At 45.8% G+C, this 21,831-nt stretch overlaps 1 protein-coding gene across 3 annotated transcripts in view; it reads right to left on the reverse strand.

Moving 5' to 3' along the window:
- Nucleotides 1-10,199, reverse strand: part of SUSD6 (sushi domain containing 6) — a 97,128-nt gene extending 86,929 nt beyond the window's left edge. For all 3 annotated transcript variants that reach the window (XM_055303751.1, XM_055303752.1, XM_055303754.1), the window contains exon 1: nt 9,990-10,199. The gene's annotated coding sequence lies outside the window, so the exon portion shown is untranslated. The remainder of the gene's footprint in view (nt 1-9,989) is intronic.
- Nucleotides 10,200-21,831: the final 11,632 nt, after the last annotated feature.

Genomic DNA, 21,831 nt, shown 5'->3' on the forward strand with positions numbered 1-21,831 from the left:
GTTTAGTGCCACCTTCAGCCCAGGGCCTGATCCTGGGTGCCCAGGATCGAGTCCCACATCGGGCTCCCTGCATGGAGTCTGCTTCTCCCTCTGCCTGTGTCTCTGTCTCTCTCTCTCATGAATAAATAAATAAAATCTTAAAAAAAAAATTTTTTTAATTGACACTTGGAGGAAATGGAAGAAAAAAACATATTCCCTAAAGAATTCACACTACTGATTCTATTTCCCTCCTCCCAATTTCTCACTGTGGAACCCACACCTGCTTTTTTTTTTTTTATTATAAATTAATTTTTATTGGTGTTCAATTTACCAACATACAGAATAACACCCAGTGCTCATCCCGTCAAGTGTCCCCCTCCGTGCCCGTCACCCATTCACCCCCACCCCCCGCCCTCCTCCCCTTCCACCACCCCTAGTTCATTTCCCAGAGTTAGAAGTCTTTATGTTCTGTGTCCCTTTCTGATATCTCCCACACATTTCTTCTCCCTTCCCTTATATTCCCCTTCACTATTATTCATATTCCCCAAATGAGTGAGAACATACACTGTTTGTCCTTCTCCGATTGACTTACTTCACTCAGCTGCTTTTCTTAATTAAAAAAAAAAAAAAGGTATTTCTGGGTCTGAAAACATTTCCACACTAAAAATTGATTGGTTAAATAAAGCCTATAAACAGGAAACTAAACTCCTAGATGGAGCTTACTCTGTAGGGAAAAGCAATTATTTGCTTTCTCACCTGGAAGGCCAAGAGGATTCTCCAAAAATACTTTTCCAGCCTACCTCTCTTTCAACTTGATTGCTGGATGGAGCACATATGTCACTGAAAAAGAGCAATTCCTTCAGAGTATCAAATTGAAAGTCTACTTTGCACAACAGATTCCTCCAATACTACCCTCAAATAAATAACCCATGGGTATGCCCCTGGACTGTGAAGGCCATGAAGGCAAAAACTGTGTGTCCATTTTGTTCTTTATTTACAACCATATACCTAATCCAACCACAGGCATTCACTAAATACTTGCCAAAGAAATGACCAGATTTACTTCCTTTTGGTCTCTGCACTAACCATCTACCTGACTCCCAACAGCCTGGTTGGTCAGAGACCAACGAGATCATCAGCTTACAAACTATTATTATGACTAGAAGGTGCATGTAAAGGGGAAGCAAAGATGGCCCAATGAACTATTATGAAACCCAGAGCCTGTTTTTCTTGCCATCCCGCTATATAACAAACAAAATCCCCACAGGACTGAAACAAGGAGGTAGATGGCCTTCCCACGGCAGTTTCCACCTTGCTGTTGGATGAGAATCAAGGATTGATAAAGGTGTGGACTAGCTAACATACTACTTGTTAATTCGCTAAAAATGTCTCAAGTGGGCCAACTGCAAAAGCACTACCCACTGAGCACAAAACTGCTCACTGGCTTTCCAAGGTAGAGAAAGCTAGCATATATGACCTCAGCCCAAGAAGACTGGTTCCTTCTGGACTGATTAGTGACACAGTTAGAGATGTGTATTCACACTGCAGTTGTCAAAGGTTTTAGACTGCTAATGGGGTGGGGGAAGGGAGCATCAACCCCCCCAGAGAGTATGTTTCCAATCATAAGCAAGTCCTACTACATCTAGGATGCCACCAGCACCTGTCACTGTCCCACCCGCTCAATGGGGACCCAAAGGGGAAAACGACTCAGAGAACACATCCTATTGGCCTAGAGCACGTGGTGTTTTATGAACCACAAGGAAGCACAATACAGAGAGAAAATAGTTAAGCAGGCCCAGCCTAAGCACAATAGCACCCATTTTAACAACTGTTCTTCCTCAGAAGAACTGAATTTAAAGACTCATTCCTCTTTGTAATTTCACTATTAGGTTCAAAACCACAATCACAGAAAAGACATGAATTTGTTCCTAACAACACGAACCACACACTACCCTGGACTCCAATGCCTTTCCCTGAGACAAGCCCAAAGGAGAGAGACGTTGATCATACAGCAGTTAGAAAGAGCAACCAGACTAGGGAACCGGAGCCCTGGCTTCTCTCCTGGCCCTGTCACCACTCAGTGAAGTTGGCTCTGAGTATCCATTTCCCATTCCTCCTTGTGAGGAGATTGGAGGAGACCATCCCCAAAGTCCTATCCTTCCAACTCTAGCATGTAATGAGCCTAGAGTCCCTCTTGTCACATACTTGGTTTGCTGTCCACAAAGTTTTTGTAATATCTGTATATTATACTAAAAAATCTGAATCTTCAGATAAAAACTTTATCTTCCCATTCAGCCTTTTGAGACCCCTAACACTTGGGAATAGAATTTGCATTACCAAGTAAAGCACACTCCGAAACTCTAAAACTTTGTCAGGGAAGTTATATCAGCATTCATACACATTTACACACACACACAGGCAGGAACTTTCTGGAAGGAAATCCCTGGGCTTGGCTCCAGGTACAGCTGAAGGTAATACAGATACAGGAGAAGATAACTCAAGTTCTTAGTTTTTATCTGGCTTCTTGGACAAAAGGCATGTGCCTTGTGCCCCACATTTCTCTGGTGTGGAACCATCTTGATCCTCTAATAAAAAAAATTAGGCGGCCTGTACAGGCATACTTTCAAGAGCTTCTGGTAGTGACCTAGGAGTCACTAACGAAGGAGGAGTAGAAGGAGTAAGAAAGGAGGAGAAGAAGAAGGAGTAAGAAAAGCAAGAGCAGCTACTGACCACAAATGTTAGTAGATCCACTTAGGACAAGGGCAAGAGGAAGCTCCGCATTATTTCAGTAATATGGCTGGTACGGTGTGAAACAGCCAGGAGCAGATCGTGTAGAGGAAATGACACTCCCAGCAGTACCATCTGGTCCTCTTTGTGTCTGGCATGATCTATATTTTTAACCACAGGTGCAACTAAGGTCCATGAGTAAAAGCCCTATAAAAGCTGTTCTGAAGAGCAGGCTTTCTCAGACTTACATTTAAACCACACTCAGGGTCCCTCTCCCTTCCCTCTACCTTGATGGTTGGCTCTCCATCCCAGCCTAGCAGAAGCCTCTAAGCAGGTGCACGGAATGCTGGCATGGAATGTTTCATAAGAAAAGGAAAAGCTTCTGAGAACTATAAATTACATGTGATAAGGAAGGCTCTGTGGGGTTCATGGTAAAGTTCACTCCATAAAACACAATGACGCGATTTAGAACTGAGGCTTCATGCTGAAAAAAAATCTTTTTAAAGCAGCAGTACATGTGCACTGAATGTAGGCACTATTGCAATCTGTAAATTCCCACCACTTTTTAAAGTTCAGCACCAAAGATTTAGAAACAATGCTATTGTATTTTTACACACATAATTCTTCCTTTCATTTTTTTTCTTTTTCCTAATTAGCAAAGAGTAGCATCTTTTCCTAATTCAGGGCAATAACCTCAATGACATAGAATCAAAAGTTTTTGCTATAACACTGTTTTTCCTCAAACTGCATAACCAAAATGTTAACTCCAAGGAGAAATATAGATGCAGCTTTGAAAATATCTCCCTTAAAAAAAGAAAATATCTCCCTAAGAAATAAAAACATACGTCTACACAAAACTTTATACATGGGTATTCACAGCAACATTATTTATAATAATCAAAAAGAGAAATAACCCATATGTCCATTAGCTGATGAATGGATAAACAAGATGTGATATAACTATACAACAGATTATTTAGAAATAAATGGGATAAAGTACTAATACATGCTACATTATGGATAAACCTCAACAACATTATGCTAAGTGAAAGAAACCAACCTTATATCTTTATTTTTTTACATTTTTTAATTTAAATTCAATTTACCAACATACAGTAATAACACCCAATGCTCATCCCATCAAGTGTGCTCCTTGGTGCTCATCATTCAGCAACTTCTAAAGACCACATGTTGTGTGATTCTGTTTATGTGAAATGTCCACATAGGTAAACTACAGAGAGTAGATTAGTGGTGCCTGTGGGCTACAGAGATTGTGAGGAACAGGGATTGACTACTAATGGAGTTTCTTTTGGGGGTGATGAAAATGTTCTAAAATTAGAATATGGCGATGGCGGTCAGCCACCACTGATCTAGTTGATGGAATATTACAAAGCCATTAATAAATAATTATAAGCTATATGTCATTACAGAAAAATATGGTATGCTAAATGAAAAAAAAATACAAAATTTAATGCAGGAATTTCCAACTGAAAGAAAGCAGAGAATAGATGGAAATGATGTTTGTGGTAGGATGGTAGAATCATGGTGATTTTTTTCTTCCCCCTCTTTTCCAAGCTTTCTGTAATCTTGTCCCCAGTGTGTTAATTTAAAAAAAAAAAAAAAAAGTGGCCCCCAGTCTTCCCTCAGACAGCCTAGGCTACCACTTAAAATGCAAAATAAGCAAAATCACCTTGTTCTCTTTTTCAAGTTCCCTTTTTTAAACTTCCACCCACTTAGTTTACTGAGATCAACTGAGAAGAGCCCAAAGAAGGAAGAATGGGATAAACAGTCCTATCCCATTCCCAGAAGCCAATTTCATTTTACTGGCTTTGTGAGAAACTGAAGCCTAGTCTAGCCAAAAATCTAGCAGAGTGTCTACACAGAGGCCAACTCCATGCTCTGATCTTAAACTTCTGTGGGTGAAGGCAAGTCACTGCTGGCAGGAGGTTGGATTTGGAAAGATGAGACTTTCCCCCTCTGTAAGAAAGGATGGTAAGAAAGGAGAGGCTGGGAAAGTGCCCCTGTTTATACCTCTTCTCCAAGGTTTTATGTCCAATCTCCAACTACAGCAGAAAAGAATCCTGAGTCATTGAATTTTTCAACACAAAAGATCCTCTTCTGAGTAATAAAGAACTGTCAGTCACCACCTCCGCTGTCTGCAAACCCCTGAGAACCTATTACTGTCATCAGGAACCCAGGCTAACTTTCCCTAAATAAAGCAATGGGGTGCTACCAAAAAAAAAAAAAAAAAAGAAAGAAAAAGAAAAAGAAAAGAAAAGAAAAGAAAAGTATAACACTTGCACATGTGGGGGGTGGGCAGAAGTAGAGGGAGGGCACACCACTATCAGGTAATTCTAAGAATCCACTAACACTGGCCACAGTAACGGGGAACTACATCTGTTTCTGCTTGAGAAAACGTTTCAATAATATCCTGTTTCTGGAATACTGCATAAATTCTTGGCATGCAGCCTTCAGATGTTTCAAGGGTGCTATTTTTCTTTTCTGAGATATAAGGGCCCAGGAAGGAGAATATATCACAGGCAACACAGGAGCCTGTGAAACCTGTCCAGTTCTCACTACAATTGGGGCGTTTTCTGCTATTGCTATGCCAGTACCTTCACAGAGACTCAAGTGTCCCCACACCCTGACAGAAGCACAGGTGGCCTTTCACAGCTGAACTGACCCAGCTCAGCACCACTGGAGGTCTACCAGCAGAGTGGAGACTTCCACACTCAGGTTAAGAATCAGAGGATGAGAGTGCAAACAAGAGGAACCCTGCTGGTTTCTAGGCCAAAGGACTAAAAGAGAAAGAAAAAGGACACCATCACAGACACACAGAGCACAAAGGAAACATCTACAGATGCCTGACAGGTTTTGCTGCTAAAACCTAAGCCTTATAAGAGGTATCTCTTTCCCCAGTGCCTCCACTTTGTCAAATAAAGATTTTACACAAAGACACAAACTTACAAGCATCCAAGGGAACAATGGCTGTTGCCTTGAATCCCAGCCAGAGTGGGAGTGAACAGATCTTGATGCTCAAGGACAGTCACCCCAACGCTGTCCTGGAATTGCTTCATTGGTCTCAGATTCACAGCTGTTGCAGCTTTAAACACACAAACCCCCAGTCCCAAACCTCAAGCTGCAGCCTTCATTTCCACTGATGTGAAATAGCCCTCCCACATTACAGGCATCATTTCTCACTGCTCTAGTTTTCAAGTCTCCCGAAACGTGGCAACATAACTTAAGAATATTAATTTTTTAAAATCATTCCACTAAATGAAATCTCACTATGGTAGGATGTGTGGGTGGCCCCTAGATTGAAGCCATCTTGAGGAGAAACCAGGAGCAAGAGTTTCTATTATCATATATACACTTGTCCCAGTGTCTACCCTTAACCCACCTGTCCTAATACTCAATACTCAACACTCAAGTCTGCATCCAAGCAATATCTGCTTCTAAATACTAAAAAAAAAAAAAAAAAAAAAAAGGCACCAGGCTTCTTTCTCTATTTGTTCTTTCCCCTATTGCTTAAGGGAATGTCCCTAAAGCAGACCTCCTTACTGTCCAGGAAGAGAAAATAGGGACAATGAATCCTGCTTTTTAACTTCAACTAGAAGATCACATGTTAATTCAGGAGCTCAGTAAAATGCTTCAAGGATGGCAATTATACAACCAGTACCAGTGGATCTGCTGACATTCAAGCCTTCAAGTGGGCAGTGCAGGCCTATAAGTGGGCACTCCAGTCCTGCTGCCTCTTAGTACATGTGGAAGTAGAGAGGACAAACAGCACATGAGCTCTCTGGTCTTCTTCTCTGTCCACAGGCAGCTCTGCTAAAGGCTTCTCCACAGTACACTTGTTTTAGTACAGAAATGAGGAAGCTTACATGACTAATTTTTTTAAAAGTTCTTGTAATTCTCTGAGCCCACAGACACCAGTACAGCTGACCCTTGAACCACACAGGTTTAAACTGCATGAGTCCACTTTCACGCAGATTTTTTACAGTACAGTATTATAAATTTATTTTCTCTTTCTAGTGATTTTCTTAATAACATTTTCTTCTGGCAGCCCTGGTGGCGCAGCGGTTTAGTGCCGCCTGCAGCCCGGGGTGTGATCCTGGAGACCCTGGATCGAGTCCCACATCGGGCTCCCTGCATGGGGCCTGCTTCTCCCTCTGCCTGTGTCTCTGCCTCTCTCTCTCTTGCTCTGTGTCTCTCATGAATAAATAAAAAATAAATAAATAAATAAATAAAAAATCTTTTAAAAAAAATAACATTTTCTTCTCTCTAGCATACTTTATAAGAATGCAGTATATAGTGCACATAAATATAAAATAAGTGTTAATAAACCATTTATGTTATCAGTGAGGCTTCCTGTCAACAGTAGGCTATTAGCAAAATTTGGGGGGAAATCAAAAGTTATACATGGATTTTTGACTGCATAGAGGTCAGTGCCTCTAACCCTGTGTTCTTTTAAGAGTCAAGTGTAGTTACTTGGCGGTCAAAACAGCTAAGGATATGGGAAAAGTACACAAGGAAAGATGTAAAACATCAGTCAAGTTTTTATCTGGGCTATAGAAAAGCATGGAGGAAAAAAAAAAAAAAAGAAAAGCATGGAGGCATAGAGGGAGTGAAATAATGCTTAGTATACGGTATTAGTAGCAATAAACTTGAAATAAGTTTTCACTTTTAAGGAGCAAGTGAATTATTACCTTTGGAGGGTGCATATATGTATATGGAGTGGGAGGGCAGCTGTAGAAACTACTGCCCCAGCAACAGCGAAGGAGGAAATCCCCTGCCAGAAGATGCACCATTATATAAGAGCGCGAGTTCAGTCACCACATGATGGAGACCTGCCAGGAAACCAAAGTGCTGAGGTCTCCTCTCTGCCAGCCCCTATCTGTAACACCTAATTCTTCTCCTTCTTTCTGTTGCCTAAATTGTGGGCTTTGAGAAAGCAGGCCGCAGCAAATAAGCTGAACTGTGCCATTTGACACTGGGTTCGGTCTCAGGGTTTAAATACTTGACAGGGGAGGGGGCAGTTTACAGCCCTACTCTGAGCACCCAGCTCTGTCCCCATCTAGCTATAGGCAAGGATTTGTTTAATATGCCACTTCTACTACAGTATGCAAGTCATTCTGTGGACAGCAAGTCCTATCAGGCCTCATAATCAGTAGTGTCCTCCAATTTAACTCACTAGACAGAAAGAAGGTCCCTAAGTAGCATATGGTTACCACTTAAAATTAACATAAATCAAAATAACACCGACTTAAAGGCTGTGAACTCCATGAGGACGTGGTTATGCTATGTGTTACAGTATCCTCAATACCTCAATACCTTACTGTGTATGCCATCTAAGCTTGGCATACATTCTGTATCCCATAAATACTTGAGAATACTGAATGAAAAAATGAATAAACATATGAATATTGTGCACATACCATAAATGTGTACTTTGGAGAGTTATGGATGCTCCAGATCTGAGAAAGAGCTTGAAGAAGTAATGCTTTGAAAAGCTTCTAGAAAGACACCAGTTTCAATTTCACTAAATGGTAAGCAAATTAGAAGCTAACAGTATAATCTAGCAGTTAAAATGTGGGCTCTACCATGAGCTATTTTTGTGACCTTGGGCAAGTTATTTGTTTGATTTTGGTTTCAACTGAAAAAAAAAGGGGGGGGTAACAATATCTACCACAAAAGTCTGTTATTAAATGAGACCAAGAAAGTAAAGTTCTTGGCACAAAACATGGTACACAGTCCTCCAGAACTGTTCCTATCATTTGCTATTACTGTTGCTGTAGTAAACACCTCCTTTACTGAGGGGGAGGCAGACCTACTCCTGCCCCGGCACCCAACCGAACTGTGAAAATGTTCATTTCTGGTTGAATATGCATCTAGCTAAAGAGAAAAAAAAAAAAGCAAAGCCGGGCAGCCCCAGGGGCGCAGCGGTTTAGCGCCGCCTGCAGCCTGGGGTGTGATCCTGGAGACCTGGAATCGAGTCCAGCGTCGGGCTCCCTGTATGGAGCCTGCTTCTCCCTCTGCCTGTGTCTCTGCCTCTCTCTGTGTGGGTCTCTATGAATAAATAAACAAAATCTTAAAAAAAAAAAAAATGCAAAGCCCAGAATATTGAGAACTCAATGCCAAGAACATGTCTATACTAGCCTCCACTAGATGGTGACAATTTGGGTGTGGAATTCCCAAAACAGAAAAGGTGTGTGCGTCCTTCATACATACATTTTAAACCAAAGGAACGAAAAGATCAAGAAAATGTGTTAACCCCCCCCCCCCGCCCCGCAAAGGATGCAAAGACACCCCTCCTATCTCTGCAGATCTAGGAAGGGCGCAAACGCCCGCAGCTAAGTGAACCAGGTAGTTTCACTGCGCCTCGGTACAGAGCACACACAAACCCTGTCAGCAAGGGCAACAAAGCCCAGCGGGCCGCCTGCCCCGAGACCACATACAAGCAGCGGGAGCTGCAGGATTAGGCCTCTTGGCCAAGGCATGGACCTCCACCTAACAGCCAAAGCCTTGATCTTGACGCCTTTTCCCTCTTGGGTCCCACCGTCCCCCACCCCCACCCCCACCCCCACCCCATGCTAATCTCGTTACAGGTAACTTTCCACTTCAGCAGCCCGCAGCCACACTATGCGGGAGGGTCACACCTACACTATTATTTGGAGTCCCTGAAAACCAGGAGTAGAGGGGAAAAAAAAAAGAGCTAAACAGGAAGTGGTTTCGGGGAGTCTCAGCCCAGATAATAAAGTTTTTTTTTTTTGTTTTTTTTTTAGGGTTAAAGAGCAGACGAGGCGCGCGGGGAGGGCTCCAGCAAGCTCCGCTGCTCCCACACGCGGACTCCCAGATTTCCTCGGAAAATCCACCGCCGCCCCGCAGGGCCCGCCGCCGGGGTCGGCGGGGGCGGGGGGAATAAGAGGCAGAGAGGGGGCCTCGTCCAGCTTCTCTCCCGCGAGCCGCCGGCCGGGGAGCGCGACCCTGCACGCGGCGGGCGAGGCCAGGCGGCCCCCCGCCCCCCGCCGGCCCCGGCCGCCCCCAGCTCCCGGCCGCAGCCCGGCCGCAGCCCGGCCGCCCGCCGCTCCTCCCGCGGCCTCCGCAGCGCCGCGCCGGCCGCCCTCCCGGCCCCGCGCGCGACCGGCGCGGTGACAGCGGGGAGCCTCCGCGCGGTCGGCCGGCCGCGGCTCCCCGGCGTGCGTGCGCGCCGGCCCCGCGCCCCTGACAGGCGGCCGGGCGCTCGGGTGGCACAATGCCGGCCCGGTGCGCTGACGACTCACCCGGGGACGGCGCGGCGACCTCCGCGAGGGGGGCTCCAAGCGTCCGCGGCGCCGGGATCCGCTCCGCCGCCTGCGCGCGCCCGCAGCCCTCTCGGGTCTCGGCGAGGCCCTGCGTGCCCTTGTCTGGCTGGCGCGGGCCGGAGCTGCGGGAAGAGGCGGCTCAGGAGAATGGAACGCGGCGGCGGCGGCGGCGGCGGCGGCGGCGGCGGCTCCCGCGTCACTGGCCCAGCTGTACCGCGCGGGCGGGGGAGGGCCGCGGAGGGGGAGGGGGAGGGGAAGGGGCGGGCGGGGGCGGGGCCAGGCGCGCACGCAACAAGCGCCGGCGTCGCGCCGCCGGGACCGCCCCGCTGGGAGGCCCCGCCGGCCGACGGCTGCCAGCACGCACGCGCCGCCGACCCGGCCGCACGCCCCGCGGGAGGCGAGCCCGGAGCGCGGCCGGGGGCGGGGGGGGGGGACTCCTTAAAGGGACAGTCACGCCGACCGCGCTTGACCGCGCCGTGGGTGGCACCGCCTCGGCCTGCGCCGCGTTTGCAGTGCGCTCTCCAGCTCTTTCACTAGTATTATTTTGTGTATTTTTTCTTCCTTTGGATGTTATTTAGGTTATAGGATTACTATTCTTTGCAGATAATTGGTTTGCTCTCCGTTTCGCGGGGCGCTTTCATGCACGTTGCCTTATTAGCTCTTGAATCGCTTGCCAGACCTAGGGCCGACGCGGGTCATCATCCCCCTCTTCAGGAGTCCTCCTCAAAAGGTGTAGCGTTGATTACCAAGCTCGAAATTGCCCCAGGGGAGTGGGTGCGTGTAAAAATGCAGACTCGGGATCCCGCCTCCAGCCCTTCTGATTCAGGAAACCCGGGATGGGACTCAGGGATCTATTTTAAGAAGCATTCCGAAGCGATTTCTCAGCACACCGAGATCTGTGTTGCGATCTCAGCACACCAAGGATCTGAAGGTTGCGAAAACTAGTTAAGAGCAAGGACTGGCAGAGTCGGGGCTAGGACCACGCCATACTCCTAACTTGATGTCCCATCCTGAGCCTTACCTCTTCGGGCTGTTTTCCAGCATACACTATGCGAACAGTTTGTGCACTGTATTGCTACATCGTTTGTTGGTGATCTCACTGCAGCCCCGGGAGGGAAGTCCTCCGTTTGTGTGTTTACAGGGCTTGTGGCCCGTTTATGGCAGTGATGGTGACTTTTTACCTTTGTGCCCCTGGACCTTGTACAGTGCCTGTTCAGAGGTGCTCAATAAATGTTGCCAGAGGGCAGCCCGGGTGGCTCAGCGGTTTAGCTCCGCCTTCAGCCCGGGGTGTGATCCTGGAGACCCAGGACTTAGTCCCACATCGGGCTCCCTGCATGGAGCCTGCTTCTCCCTCTGCCTCTCTCTGTCTCTCATGAATAAATAAAATATTTTTTAAAATTAAAAAAATAAATGTTGCCAGAGCTCCTACTTGGGAAACAGTGCAGGAGTTTGCGGTTGGACCCACAGACTTCAGCCTCCTGCAGCTTAGGTCAGGCAGGCCCCTCCTCCCAGATACACTTTGGACAGGATACTCCCCCCTCAGGGCCTCTCACCTAACCTAGTTCTAGTAGGTTCTCTGGGAAAGTGCTGTGAATTAACAGGGCGTGTCCTTGAGCTAGCTCAAGCCAGACCAGCAGAATGTCCCTCCCCACCCCATGCACAGGCACCCATCCCCAAGAGACTCCTACCCCTCTGGGCCCCACAAAACCTGTGGCTGTAGCTACCTTTTCCATTTGTCTGTCCTTGCTCTGCCTTCTTTCTTCCTTGCCTTCCTGCTGGGCATCCCTTCCTTCCTGCTCATTTCAGCTCCCTACTGGGGCTGCAGCTGCCCAGACCACCAGGGGGTTGAAAAGCAAGTATTGGGTCTGCCTGGATCTGCTACAGAGCTCAGAAACCCTGTGTGGGCTGCAGGAACACCCCAGGCATGCCCAGGAAGGAGACAAGGAAAGGGTAGGGGAAGAATCAGAGAAGACAAGTGGAGAGAAGAAAAGGTGGGCAGATTACCTACAAAGGGAACTTGGCTGTAATGAAATAAGGCTGAGCATCAGAGCTCCTGGCTTTGTACTGCAGTCAGTCTGACCACTAACCACCTCAGTGACCTCATGCAAGACCCACAGCCTCTCACACAGTAAAATGGCTTCTGAGACTCTTTGCAGATCTGTAACTCACTTCCTAAAATTCCTCCCCTGCCCCACCCCCCACCCCCTGCCCAGTGTCCACAGAATCAAATCAAACTCCCAAGCAAGGGCTGTGTCCAGTGCTCCATGGCCTGTCCCAAGTCCTCTCCATCCTTCCACACACCTCACAGACTACCTGCGTACCTGTAACATGCCACGTACTTTCACATCTCAGAGTTTGTGCCCATATTTCCCTGTGCTGGAATGTCCTCCCCACTTACCCTTTGCAGACTTTCCAGAGCTCTTCTTCCTTTCTGTGGCATTTTGGATAAACCTCAGTTTAGTTTGTATTTCCACCTGCTCTATATTGCAGGATCAGGGGTGAGTCCTTTCTCCCTTTGTAAATGCTGGCTCCCCAGCCTCTCCTCTCCCATTTCCCTGCTGCCTGAGGTTACACTGGCCTCCTATAGAACTGAGCAAAAGGCTGTTTACATTCATTCTGCTATGGTTCTTGTCTGCAACACTAGATTGTTATTTCCTGGCCTAGGTTAAACATTTTTATATCATTGAAAATATAATTCTTAAAATGAGGGTTATGAATAATTTGGACTTTGAGATTTTAATGTGGGAAGAACCATTTTTTAAATAAAAAAATTGTTTTAAATTTTTGTTTTTTAAAAATTTGACAGCTTTATTGAGACCTAGTGCACATACCATGCAATTCACAATTTAAACATATAATTATATATTTAAAGTATATAGTTCAATGGGTTTTAGTGTATTTACAGAGTTGTGCAACCATTACCACAATCAACATTTTCATGATCCCAAAAAGAAACTCTATACCCATTAGCAGTCACTCCTCCACCCCTGCCCACAACCAATAAGCTACTTTCTTTCCCCATAGATTTTCCCATTCCAGACATTTTGTATAAATAGAATCATATGATAACATGGTCTTCAGAATTAATTTTTTGTATTTTACACCTATCATAATGGCTTTTAAGGCCAGGGCTAATTTTTTATTTTCATTTATTTATCTAGACCCTACCTGTTCTAAAAGGACTTATGTTGGCTCTTATCGCTGGTGGTATTCCTGGGTCCTTCCAGATTTCCAATACAAATCTTAATACTCTAAGCCTAGGTATTGGAAGATGGCTTGGAGTTGGACAAAGGTTCGTGCTGAATAGTCAATCATCACAGTTTGTCTGGGGCTGAGGGAGTCCCTGGGACTTGAGACCTCTGGTGCTAAAACTAGGAGAGTCCTGGCAAACAGACAAGTTGGTCACTCCTGTGATATGAGTCAGAGGGCATGGTTTTCTTTCTCCCTATTCTAGGAATCTAACTAGTAGCTTCCACCTCACCACTGAAAGGGCAGGAAGTAAAGGAGAGAAAAGGTTGGGAATTAGTACTTGGTATCTGTGTTGCTATTGTTATGTTTAACAGCAGGAATGACAGCTACTATTTATTGAACACCTACTGTGTGCTTGGTACTTGGCAGAGACAACTTTATACATGTAGCCACGAATTTTGACAACAATCATCCAAATTAAGTATCATTATCACCATTTTACACATGAGGAAAGTCTCACAGAGATTTTTTTTAAGATTTTATTTATTTACTCATTATAGCCATAAAGAGACAGAGACACAGAGGGAGAAGCAGGCTCCATGCAGGGAGCCCGACGCGGGACTCCATCCCAGGTCTCCAGGATCGCGCCCTGGACCAAAGACAGGCGCCAAACCGCTGAGGCACCCAGGGATCCCCTCACAGAGATTTTGTAACATCAAAAACTACATGGGGCCCCTGAGTGGCGCAGTTGGTTGAGCGTCCAACTCTTGGTTTCCACTCAGGTCTTGATCTTGGGGTTGTGAGATAGAGCCTTGCTTTGGGCTCCACACTCAGTGTGAAGTCTGCTTGAGTTCCCTCTCCCTCTGCCCAACTCCCTCTGAAATAAATAAATCTTAAAAAAAAAAAAAAAAACCTACAAAGTATGTATGTTGCAAAACAAGAATTCATTCTTGTTTTTGTTCCAAAAGTTATACTTTTCCGAATACATCATATGGCCCTTCCTACCCCCAATAAAAATAACAAATGATGACACAAATTGCTATTATATATTTCTTGATCTTTTTGAAAGTGCTTTCTTGCATACCAGCTCATGTTATCTGCACAACATCCCCATAAAATAAGACATTATTAAACCCCTGTTTTGACCTATAATGAAATTGAGACACCGAAGCAGGTTACCAGCTTATCTGACCATGGGTTTCTTGTTTTTTGTTTGTTTGTTTGTTTCTAAAGATTTTATTTATTTATTCATGAGAGACACAAGAGAGAGGCAGAGACATAGGCAGACGGAGAAGTAGGTTCCCTGCAGGGAGCCTGATGCAGGACTCAATCTCAGGACCCTGGGATCACCATCTGAGCTGAAGGCAGAGGCTCAACCACTGATCCACCCAGGTGCCCCAGGGTTTCTTGTTTTGATTCAAGACTCCTTGGGCAGCCTTCAAAGCCCTGTGACAGTAAATAAGTAAACCTACCGGACCCCAGAGGATCTGGATGTATTCAAGCCATCTTCACTACAGAAAGAGTTCAAGATGGGTGGGCCAGGCAGGGTTGAACCAGCAGGATTGAGGGGCAGTTACCACCCTGGGGAGGAAGATGCTGAGCTCAGGTGGCTGGTCATCTGAATATGCAGGCCCATGCCATTCATCGGATATTCAGGAGCCTATGACTTCTGACACGTCAGGAACCTGTGAGAGCCAGGCTCGGTGACCCAGGCCCTGTTGGCCACTAGTCAGGGGGCTTTGCAGAGGTCAGAGGCCAAAGCAGGGCTACTTAGACTATGATACCCTGCCCTGGAAAAAGGGACACTTACCTGATTCAGTGTGTACCTAATGCTGCCCACTTAGTAAGTACGTCTAAGAGTATAAGAGAGTGACAGTGACCCGTCCTGCTTTTCCGAAACACTGACAAGTCTTTGATATTTTTATCTCTGACACAGACCAGGTAAACTGGATCAAAAAGCCAAGGTAGCAAAGAGCGTCCACTCACTCTGTCTTCAGATGATAGCTGTCCAGATCCCACCTCAACAGGTTCCAGTCACTCTGTTTCCCTGTTCTACTTTCTGCCCTTTGCCCCAGGGCTGGGCAGTGGCTGACGATGTCAACTAACTGGGAAGAAGGAAGGCACTGGGGGCAGCTCAAGGCCTGAGCCTTTGCAGACACAAACTCCACCCATATGGCTTCTGGTCATTTGACACTGCATTCCTTTGATGACTTTCTTCCTCGAGGCTTCCCTGGCAGTTCATTTTCAGGTGACTTAATGGTGGATTGGTTCTGCTAGCTCTGAGCTGCAGGGGGATGGAGAAATGGAGGGGTCCCCTCCGTCAGAGTGTCTGAAGAGGCAGAGGCTGGGCTGGGAAGTTCTGGCGGTCACTGGTAGCCAATTCACATCAGAATGTCTGCCAGGCACTATGCTAATGGCTTTACATACATGATTTCATGTCATCCTTGCAGTAAACCTGTAAAGTAGGTATTAATACTATTATCTCCATTTTACAGATTAGGAACCTGAGGTACAGACACGTAAAGACAAGGTCAAGGCCATAGTTACTAAGTATCAAAGGCCTGCCTACCTCTTAGGAAGTACAACCACAATTTGCACTGCAAAAGACAAATGTGATTTTTAAAGGGGTACCACAGTGGGTTACCTGCAGCGCTGGAACCTGCTCATACTATCCTTAAGAACCAACTATAAAATTGCCAGGGTTTTTGTGAGCCGGCTGTTAAACACGGGCTTTATTCAAAATTAAATTATATATGTAAAATTAAATAAATTGGGGAGCCTGGGTGGCTCAGTGGTTTAGTGTCACCTGCAGCCCAGGGCCTGATCCTGGAGACCTGGGATCAAGTCCCACGTCAGGCTCCCTGCATGGAGCTTGCTTCTCCCTCTGCCTGTGTCTCTGCCTCATGAATAAATAAATAAAATCTTTAAAAAATTAAATTAATTATATTTTAAGTAATAAATACTCAAAACTTACCACTTCCCAATTATTTTACTGTATTTATCTTCATCCAATAATGTTTCCAAATTTATTTACAACTATTATATATGTATGATGGGAATGCTGTATATTATGCTATACTTAGCATCTCTTCCCAACTCCACGTTCAATAACACCTCATTGGTAGCTTGAAATCAGACATAGTTAAAAGTTTTTTTACATCACACAAATTAGCAACTGCTACAAATCAGACCCCACTCCTAGAACAAGTTGTTAAACATTTACCAGCACCTGTATCTGCAGAAAGCACCGTGTGGGAATACAGAATCCAACATAGGTGGCCCAGGGCTAGTTCACACTCACCGGCAAAGCCAGTAGGGAGGGGGAGGGGAGGGAGCATGTGGGGTACCTCAAGGAGACAGCCAGACCCCAGTGTGTCATTCCATCTGCCCCCACTGACATGCACTATGAACATTTCTTTTTTCTTTCTTTCTTTTTTAAATTTCCCCTGGTAGAGCTGGACCTCCAGTTACCAAGGGAGAAGAAGGGGCAGGAATCTGAAAAGAAACCCATCTGGAAGAAGGGGACGCCAATCCCAATTCCTTTGTGAATGCCTGACCTCTAGTGATGGGAGTGAGAATGCAGGTTTCTGCTTTTTGTAACCTCCTGACAAGATTCTCTTCCTCCAGAAAGCAAAACAGCCCGCCCAGAGCTCCCCACCACCGGGTACAGGACAATCCGTGCAGAACAAATGGAATATGGACAGAAGCACCTGCTTCAAACAAGAGGGTTTTAATTACTCCCTCAGAACCTAGGCCTCCTTTGGATAGCAAGTGTTATATAGCACCCCCTTACTCCCAGGAAATGAAAATCACGGATAACATAATCTGCCTACACATATAACTGTAAAAACTAGATGCATACACATGTGCACCAAAAGACATCAACACGAATGTTCACAGCACCTTATGCACAACAGCAAAAAGCTAGAAACAACTCCAAAGTCCACTTACAGTAGAACAGATAAATACATGGTGTTAAAGCCATACAGTGGAATACCACGCAGCCACAAGAAAGAACAAAGTTCCAATTCACACACGACATTGAAGAATCTCACAAATATGATTCTGATTGAAAGAACCGAGACACAAAAAAGTATACACCATATGATTCTATTTATATAAAGTTCAAAGATGGGAAATTGTGCAGGAAGGCAGCAGGAGGGGACTCCCAGGCACACGGATTGCCTGAGGATCTTGTTACGATACAGATTCCAATTTAGTGGGTCTGGGATGAGAACCCGAGAGCCTGCATTTCAAACAACCCACCAGGGATGCTTCCTCTGTTGGTCTAGAACCACACCTGGAGATTCCAGTTTATGCTTTCTCAGCGGTGGCATTATTGATATTTTGGACCAGATAATTCCTTGTCATGGAGGACTGTCCTATACATTGCAGGATATTGGGCAGGATCCCTAACCTCTACCCACTGGATGAGAGGAGTAGCCCCCTAACCCTGACAACAGCAACAAAAATGCCTCCAGATATTGCATGTGTCTCCTGGGAGAATTGACCTCAGTTGAGATCCACTACTCTAGAATCTACAAGAACTCTTAAAATGTAACAGTTTATATGTTTATGGGGTTAACTGGAATATAGAGAAGCTTCAAGTGCTGAGGCAGAGCAGACCATGTAATTTGTGAGGCCCAGTGCAAAATAAAAATATGGGTGCTCTTGAACAAAGAGCACGAAAAAAGTGCTGCCAAAAGCACTAAACCACAAAGCTTTTGCCTTTAGAAATACTTTATCACTTTTAAACTAATAGTGATAACAGTGATATATTACATATAACAACATAAACTTGCAAATCATAAAACATTATTTGGGGTGTTATTATGCTGTAAATAATAATACTTTATTAATATTTGATCTAGAATAATCCTAAGAATTTTCTGGCTTGCTTTTCTGTAAAATCATTTATTAGGTCATCAAAAGGTATAATTTTAGCAACTTTATTTTCAATCACTATAGTTGAGAGTGATGTTAGTTGCTCTTGGCAAACTCCAGATTGCAAATAATTTTCAATAATTTTTAATTCTGAGAAAGAATCTTCTGCTGATGTAACCGTTACTGAAGCTGTTAAGAGTATTTTATGGGTTGTGACAACACTGGAAAGCATTTCTGATATATAATCTCAAAATATAAAATTCAGTGCATTTAGAGCTGACAATTCTTAGGGAACATTTTTTCTAAGATTTAATTCTTGATACAAATCAGTTTCACGCAGGTCTGAATTTGATCTTAAATGTAAGTTTGCACAATGGCCTCATAATGTTCCCGCTAACATTTCCTGTAACTTGTGGAGGTCATACAAGAAACCGAAAGTAGCTTCGTCTGTTGTGTATAATTTAAATCACCTACTTAGGCGCCCTTTCATTGTCTCTTCAATTACAAGGAAAGATTAATTTTGAACTTGTCTTGCTTGTTAATAACTGGTTTAGCTGAAGCTTCATGCAAATATAGTGTTCTTCTCCAGTTAATGGGACGACCTTTAAATCTTATTTCTCTTTCTAGGTCTATGAATCTTTGCTCTGCAATTTTGCAGCAATTTTCAAAATTGTAAATTCTAAACTCCTTGACGAATTCTAACAACTTGCTGATAGGCTCTATTGCAATGTCTATGTATGTGCTCTAATTTTGTAATAATTTACTGACAAAGTTGACTGGCTGGATGCCAGCAACCCTTGTCTAGGAGCTCAGATCCTGGAGTTAATATTAGTATCTATGCTGCAAGGATGGGCTACAGGGATGCAAACGGGCCACTCACCCGGGTCCTTGCCCTCTGGTAGAGCTCCTCCTTCCTCCTGCAGTTATTACTGCTGCTGCTGTCACTGCCACCAGTCTGGGCACAGGGCTGGCCTGGCCACCTCAGGGCCCAATGGTGTTCCAGACTGTCCCAGGACAGTAGTTGCGTGTGCAGGGCCATGAGGCCCACTGTCTGCCCTGCTATGTGTTGTCACCAGATACCTTACCTCATGCATGCTCCATTGAACCACTGGATTTGACTTACAAAACACTTACCTATTTTGAAGATAAAATTATTAAGAATTTTAAGATTGAGACAGAAGAAAAGCATTAAATCAAGTCAGGGTCCTTCTGAGCACAGGTTGTTGTTCAATCATACAGTGGTACCCCCAAGAAGCTGGCCCTGCACGGGGTAGTGACAGGCAGTGCAAGAGATGGGGCTTAGTGAGAACAATTTACCAGGAGAACCCCTGGCCTCTCAGAGGCAGCAGAAAGGCAAATGGAAAGGAGAGCTAAGCTAGAAGATTCTGAGGGCAATTGTGGTGTGGCACTGAGTTTAGAATCAACATAGGCCTCCCTCGGCATGGCTCCAGTTCCATGGGGGCAGGCTGTTCTGCACCCTGGTGGGGACAGGGGTGCCTGGAGAGAGCAGGTCCCCAGTTTCTTAGGGAGTCTACCCTCCAACTTCAGGGCCCCCTCCTATCACTGCTAAGTGTACTCCCTGCACTTTCTCTCTTTGCTGCTACGGCTCCAATGTTTTTCCTCCTCTCCCTTCTCTGTCTGCCCCCTTTGCAAATTTGTCTGGGGCAGGCCCAGATCTTCCTCGGTGGTAAGAAATACTTCCAGAGAAAGATTAATTTCAGAGCAGCTAGAAAGATGAAAGCTTCTCCCAAAGGCTAAGAACAAATGGGAAAAAAAACATGACAAAGGAGACTGGCCTCAAAATGCAGATACCTTTTGAAGGCTTCAGTGAAATCCAAGCCTCCAGCCTCTCAACAACTTGCAGGGAATGTCGCCCAACTTCTGAAGTAACCGCCCAAGAACAAGCCCTGGTCTTGAGCTGAGATGAGCAATGACAGCAGAGAATTTGCTTCACTGATGGAACATCCTGGCCCCAGACACGCATTGTCAGGGATGACTCCGGGGCTGTGACTGTGGCTTCTGATAAATTACATGTGTGTACAAGGTCCCGGGAAAAGAGTGTGTTCACATTCAGGACAACCCTGTGAGGCAGGGATTATTAGCCAGCTTTAGTGATGGGAAACAGGGGCTCAGAAGTCAGGGCACTAGCTCAGAGCCCCCCAGCTGATAGGTGTCAGAGCCAGGATTCAAACCCAGGTCTGCCCGACTGCAAATCCAGCATTCCTTTTCAACACTGTGGGAGGACGTGTCTCTGCTCCAATGCTGCCCTTCAGCAAAATCAGTAAAGGGTAGCTTTCACCATGTATTTTCTCCCTCTTTTTTTTTTTTTTAAGATTTTATTTATTTATTTATTTGAGAGAGAGGGAGAGAGAGCATGAGTTGGGGGCGGGGGAGCAGAGGCAGGAGAAGCAGGCTCCTCGTTGAGCAGGAAGCCACATGTGAGGCTCGATCTCAGGACCCCAGGATCATGACTTGAGCCTAAGGCACATGCTTAACCAACTGAGCCACACAGGTGCCCCAGGGGTCTTTTTCAAACCCCCTGATTTGCTCTCTTCTTTGCCCTGACTCAGCGACCCAGTGCTACACTCTGGCAGTGGTGGTATGACAGGCACGGGAACTTGCCCGTGGCAAGACCTGTCCTCCAGCTGGCACACCTCTCCGGTCCCTCAAAGCACCTAATCCGAAAGGGGGTGAGCTGCTGGGCTGTCTCAGCTGCTGGGCTTTGTGTACAAAAGCGTGGTTTTTGGATTTGGTGCCTAGGTTAGTTCTACCGTTTTGGGTTTTTCCCCAAAGCCCGACTCCTTTGCAAATTTCAGGCATTAAGTTGTTCCCATGTTTAAAATGGGGCAGCTGAGCACAGAGCTGGGGGAGGGAAGACTATCCACTGAGTGTCGGAGTGGGCGAGGTGTCAGGGAAATGTTCACAGGAACACTTGTTCTGTGCCCTTTTCTTTCCATCTGAAATGACTCACTGCAATTTCAGTCTCTCGGGCACCCAGCGGGCTCCCCAGGGGCCCCTGACAGCTGACCCTCGCTCGGCCTCTCCATCAGTGCGGTGTGTCCAGGTCTTTGTTCGAGAGTTCTGCGGGCTATCCAAAGCCCAGTCCAAGCCTGCTGGCCGCCCAGCTCTCTGAATGCTGGCGAGCCACAGGCAACATCTGCTCCAGAGGCTTAATCCAGCATTTGGAAGGGCTCCCTTCCGAAATCTCTGGCCTGGCACCACTCCCAGCCCCAGTCAGCAAAGAGCTGCAGCATTTATGTGGCTTTTCCAGTAATGGCTTTGTATGGTCTAGGGAGCAGCTTTGATGTCCCGCGGAGCCAGGAAGGGCTGAGGATGGAGGGAGGCGGAGGCAGAGAGCTGAGGAGACGGGAAGGCCTGCATCCACTCGCTCAGGCTCCAGACCTTCCACCCAGCACCTGAAGGCTCCAGGAGACCACAGATGTGACTTAACATATTTCAAATTCAACTTGGATACCAGTCCTCAGGCAGAAATACTTGTCAGTTCTAGCAGTATGTTGTGGAATTTGGAGTTAAGGGGGGTGTCTGTGAATGCACCTTTTCATCTAGTTACAGGGCATTTAGATATTCTGTGGCCATATTAACAAAGACACTCTTTCTGCAGTACTGCTGTCTGGGTTCCCCAGCTTCTCAGATGATTTCTATTGTGTTGCTCTATAATATGCCCTGAAAGAAGACAAGGCTTTTGTGACAAGTGATGACATAGATGCTCAAAAAACAATTAATATTT

Source organism: Nyctereutes procyonoides, unplaced genomic scaffold (genome assembly GCF_905146905.1).
Source record: "Nyctereutes procyonoides isolate TBG_1078 unplaced genomic scaffold, NYPRO_anot_genome, whole genome shotgun sequence".
Lineage (NCBI taxonomy): Eukaryota > Metazoa > Chordata > Mammalia > Carnivora > Canidae > Nyctereutes > Nyctereutes procyonoides.